Below are 4,966 nucleotides of genomic sequence, written 5' to 3'. Positions count from 1 at the left end.
GCAGGCTGTGCCGACGTGGCCTGCTTTTGAGGTGTTTTTTTGCAATTTGCATGCCATTTATACTCGCAACTTAAATTGGCCAAATGCAATCCTTTTCTAATTTTCATGACTAATTTGTTGCAGCTATAAGACTGCAAAGAGAAAAAAAAAAAAAGTCTTTGTTAGAAAAGCATCCCAAAATTATAAAAAACAAATTGAAAAAAACGCCCCAAAAGCAGGCTGTGCCGACACGGCCTGCTTTTGAGGTGTTTTTTTGCAATTTGCATGCCATTTATACTCGCAACCTAAGCATTCTACCGCTTACAAAAGAAGGGCAGGAAATAGCTTTGCCTACATCAACGAACTCAAATACGATAAGATGATCAGGCTAAAGATGATAAGCTGATCAGGCTTATCAAAAGATAGCATTGTACTAAGAGCATCCTCCCAATCCTGATAGTGTACATTGTCTGAGATGCTGTCAAAGCAACTGCCATACAAACAAGCAATAAAAAATCTTGTCAATGTACTCACAATCATAGCTAACCTTCGTAGGCATGGTTCAAAGCACTGAAGGCGGTGCCTAGGTTTTTGCATACTTCAAACCACACACATACAACCCATAAGGCACATGCTACGACCTGCCTTGAGTTCCGTTCTGAAGTACCTTCCTCACATGCATTATACATAAGCAACAACATAGAGAACAGACACATTAGATGAAAACACTTGGTTCACTTTAGTTGGCCGTCTTTCCCTGATCTGGAGCATGATAGCTGAAGTCTATTGAGGTCTCCAAGGACAGCCCCACAGTTGCCAATGATTCAGGAGGCTAAAGCAAAATACATCTATTTTTGGTGCTTTAATACCAGAACTGCACCTAAATACATGAGTGAATCGTATTTTAACATGATGCGGCTACAGACTCCAAACCTTACATTGACCTGTCGAAGCTAAAGCTTATCTGGATGGCCTTAGGGCCCGATCATACGCTGCCATTGACAAATGTACTACAAATGCCCTTTTGCATGCTGCATACACCCCAGCTCTCACAACCGTTAGTGATCTGTGTAGTGGTACAATGAGAAATTTCCACAATTCAATCTAATATATAAATATTTTCTTTTAACGACCATACCCAGAAGATAACATTGTACTAAGAGCATCCTCCCAATCCTGATAGTGTACTTGAAGAAAGGCATGAAACCAAGACGATCCCACTTAGCTGGATCCGATCCTAGTGCAGTTCCAACAAGACTTTACCTCCCAAATCCATAGTCACCAAAACTTGGCCTGCTCAAGGGAAAAGCACACACCGTCATCACTTCCCCATGCTTCCAACAACTCTAATGGGCTCCCACGGCGAAAGATGGCACATATTTGGATGTCCTAAGGCATGGAACTACAAGCTGACATGACCAAAGGTATCTGCCACACCAAATGGGAGTTGAAAGAATACGTCCCATGCAAATGAGAAAAGTGTGTCTATGGCCCGTGTCCTCGTTCTCCTTAAAGGCTCATGCAAGTCCTTAGTGCCTTTGATCACTCTATCCTATAAATATGGTATAGCAGACTCAATCTCCTTAATCCTGGCTGCCAATCTGATGTGTCTCTACAAGAATCTCTGCCAAAATCTGTCCCCCATCCGCCCATGCACGCATCAAAGAAGCCCAATCAATATGAGTCCTCTCCCCCAAATGTCGACCCTCTGTGTCAGCACTAAATTTACGCAGCAAGGTCTCTTCAGAGAGGAGCACAGATACTAGCTTAATGCAAATATTTAAAAAAGATACCTTTATCCAAAAACTTACAAGTCCTCTATGTAGAAACATTTAGGTTCTATAAAGTTTTGTACTAGGTTCTGGACTGTTATTAAGAACAGCTTGCCGTCATCCCCATGATATGCACAAGAGTATTCAAAGAACAGGTTGCCGTCATTCACATGATATGCACAAGAGTATTCAAAGAACACATACGCACAAGAGTTGGGATAACATCCATGCTGCTTGTTTGCTTGGAAGAAATTTTGATGAGCATTGCATACATAGCCTCCTCAGACATAGAGAATGAAGACAAAATGCAAAAACACACCCCAAAAGCAGGCCGCACCGGCGCACCCTGCTTTTGGGGTGTTTTTTTTTCATTTTGTTTGTAAAAACACACACACATTCTGCAAGCCTTTATCACACATTCTGGCATCAAACGTCAGTTTACAAAACCAATGCTGGCAACATACACAATGCTAGTATAATGTATGCAAAGCAAGTGTCATTATGTGCAGACTCCAAAAGACATATGTTCCTCTCAATGTTCCTCTGCTGGCCAACTACGGGGAGAAAGAGCGGAATCCCCGACCATCTTAAAGGTCATAATGCAAATCTGAGATAGCACTAAGAAATCTTCAACAATGAACCTCAGAGAAAAGAGGCCTGCACAAAGAATCATAAAAGAAGCATTACTTGCAACATATTCTTGCACCGTAATTACAGTCAGGTTTTGCTGTAATTAGACCGCAATATAAACATTGCAATCCTACAAGGTCAATATGCACCCTTGGGGGGTTCACTATGTGTAAAACTACCATATCACGTGCGTTCAAGACATGTTTGTAAAACCCCTTATCTGTGAGTTTTGTTAAGAATATAATGTACCCTTTTCTTTTAAAATCTGTAAATTCTTTTCAAATTTGAAAAAATCATGCCCTTCTGTATATATATTTCTGTAAGTTTCAAGAACTTTAAATACCCTTCTGTTGAACTCACGTGATAGGTTACATTTTTATTAGGTGACCTCCCCGGGTATGCACTAGTCTTGCCATTTACTGCTTCGCGCGATTGCCTAGAGTTCTTACAAAACAGTAAGCAACTTAGGTCTCTGAGCACCAGCTTTGAACTTGAAAAGGGCTCTTTAGAGAGCTACCGGCATATACAGAGGCCACTCCTTTTGGAACAAGCTGCATTTACGCTACCCAAATGGTGTGCACTGCAAGGTGATTCCGCACATAACGAGAAAAATCTGAGGGATTTTGCAGAGAAATTGCCACATTTAAGCATTATGGCAATGTCATTCAGTTCAAGGGGAGCTTTGAAATATGCAGGTGAATTCCTGCGCAATCTGACCACCATGGGATCTCTGAAGCTCAAGTGTGAGTTCAATCCAAGAGTTGACATAGATGAGGGGGAACAAATGGGGGGGGGTTTGAAGGGTTTAGGTTGATTTTGCCTACTAAATTGAAAAAACTGGCTATGGTGAATGTGCCGGAGGGTGAATTCGGCATTGTGTTTGGATCTGATTGTGGTGAATTGCAGGCATCCTTGGATCATGTGTGTGTGCGATTCACATGGTCGAGTGCAATGGAGTTGGGGCAAGAGAAGATGGAAAGGATAGAGGTGCTTTTCAAAAGCTTGGCACACCTAGAGAGTTTGTGCATAGAGGGATAGAATGAGCAGGGAAGCCCTGTCTTCAAAATCAACACACTGACATACAAGCCCTCATACTGAATTTATCAATAAGCCCAACAATCCAGTTGTTTGAAAATTATCTCTCCAACAAGCCCTCTAACCTGTTGTAGCTTTCTATCACTCAATGACCACAAGTTGAAGAAACGCATACAGTAGAAGCGCTGGCTGAAATCGACTAAAGCACAGATTTTTTTTTCCCAAAAAACAACACAAAAGGAGGGCGCGCCGGCGCGGCCTCCTTTTGCTGAGTTTTTTCTTGCAGAGAGCAGCTATGTATCTCTGGGGAGTTTTTTTCGATCTCTTCATCTTCGCATCTTCGCTTTGTTCTTCCCTTTCGACTCAAAAAAGCCCCAAATTTAGAGAGCTTTTGAGATATATATATATATATATATATATATATATATATATAGAGAGAGAGAGAGAGAGAGAGAGAGAGAGAGAGAGAGAGAGAGAGAGAGAGAGAGAGAGAGAGAGAGAGAGAGAGAGAGAAGAAGAATAAGAGAAATTTAACTTCGTAGGAAACTATCCCAAGAGACCTTAAATATCTATCCAATGAGGAGAGTTGAACTCAATACATGTTATTCAAGAGGGAAATGGCATAACCAATCTACCACACTCGGGTGATAGAGAGAAAGAGAGAGAGAGATAGATAGAGAGAGAGAGAGGCACACAAGATATATATATATAGAGAGAGATCTAGTTATTTTTATGATGGCAAAAATTTAACGCATTGAAATTTTAAAATTATGTGATCATGAGATAGAGGTGCATTTATGAAGGTTTCACTAGATTTTTGTGCCGAATTTTTTTTGCAGAAAAAAGAAATTCTCGATTAATAGAAATTCCCTTCAGTTGGTTCAACTCAGAGTTTCTATAATCAGAGTTGGTTCAACTCAGAGCTTTAACGCCCCGTTTTTACAATCGTCCCCTTTCTTCAATCATCCATGAGTAGATTCATCACCATATATGGTCCTTCTCCACGACAGAAATTAAGTGTTAATTTTCATAGCAGGTTTGTGGAAATCAAGCTAAATCTTCTTGAGGAGCATTTTGACTTGGAAGGGGTGCCTTTGTCACTTAAGCCTTTGTCACTCAGCCATGAACAGTTAAAGTTTGAGCCTGTTCTGCTCTCCACTGGTGAAGAAGGATTTCTTCGTGATGCAGAAATACATCAATTCTATAAGATTTTTATTGATATTGCTGTACATGAGAATCCTACTTCTGTTGAGTTCATTCCTAATGAAACACCAAAAACTCACAGTGTCATTGATATGATTAAACAGCTGCCCTTAAATAGTAGCTTGCATGTCGCTATGCAAAGTGCTACAGAGATTGTTAAAGCTGAAGAACTGCCCAAAGTTTACGATGGGTACATTGCATTTGAGCTCCCTCCATGTGAAGAGAAGTCAACAATGCATGGCATGGAGCAGAAGTATGATGGTCACTCTTGGATGGAGTACGTCACATGCAACTCAGATTGTTTTGATGGTGTTGTGCACTTGAGTCATTGTCCTAGACACCTTCGG

The 4,966-nt window shown here is 40.8% G+C and overlaps 1 pseudogene; it reads left to right on the top strand.

Annotated features, from left to right (window-relative positions):
• The first annotated feature begins 1,375 nt into the window (after positions 1–1,375).
• On the top strand, positions 1,376–3,479 carry LOC147465223 (uncharacterized; annotated as a pseudogene).
• The last annotated feature ends 1,487 nt before the right edge of the window (positions 3,480–4,966 follow it).

This window comes from Adiantum capillus-veneris, chromosome 1, assembly GCF_014529385.1.
Source record: "Adiantum capillus-veneris isolate H3 chromosome 1, ASM1452938v2, whole genome shotgun sequence".
NCBI classification, from domain to species: Eukaryota; Viridiplantae; Streptophyta; class Polypodiopsida; order Polypodiales; family Pteridaceae; genus Adiantum; species Adiantum capillus-veneris.
This window is presented reverse-complemented; position numbering and strand designations above follow the sequence as displayed.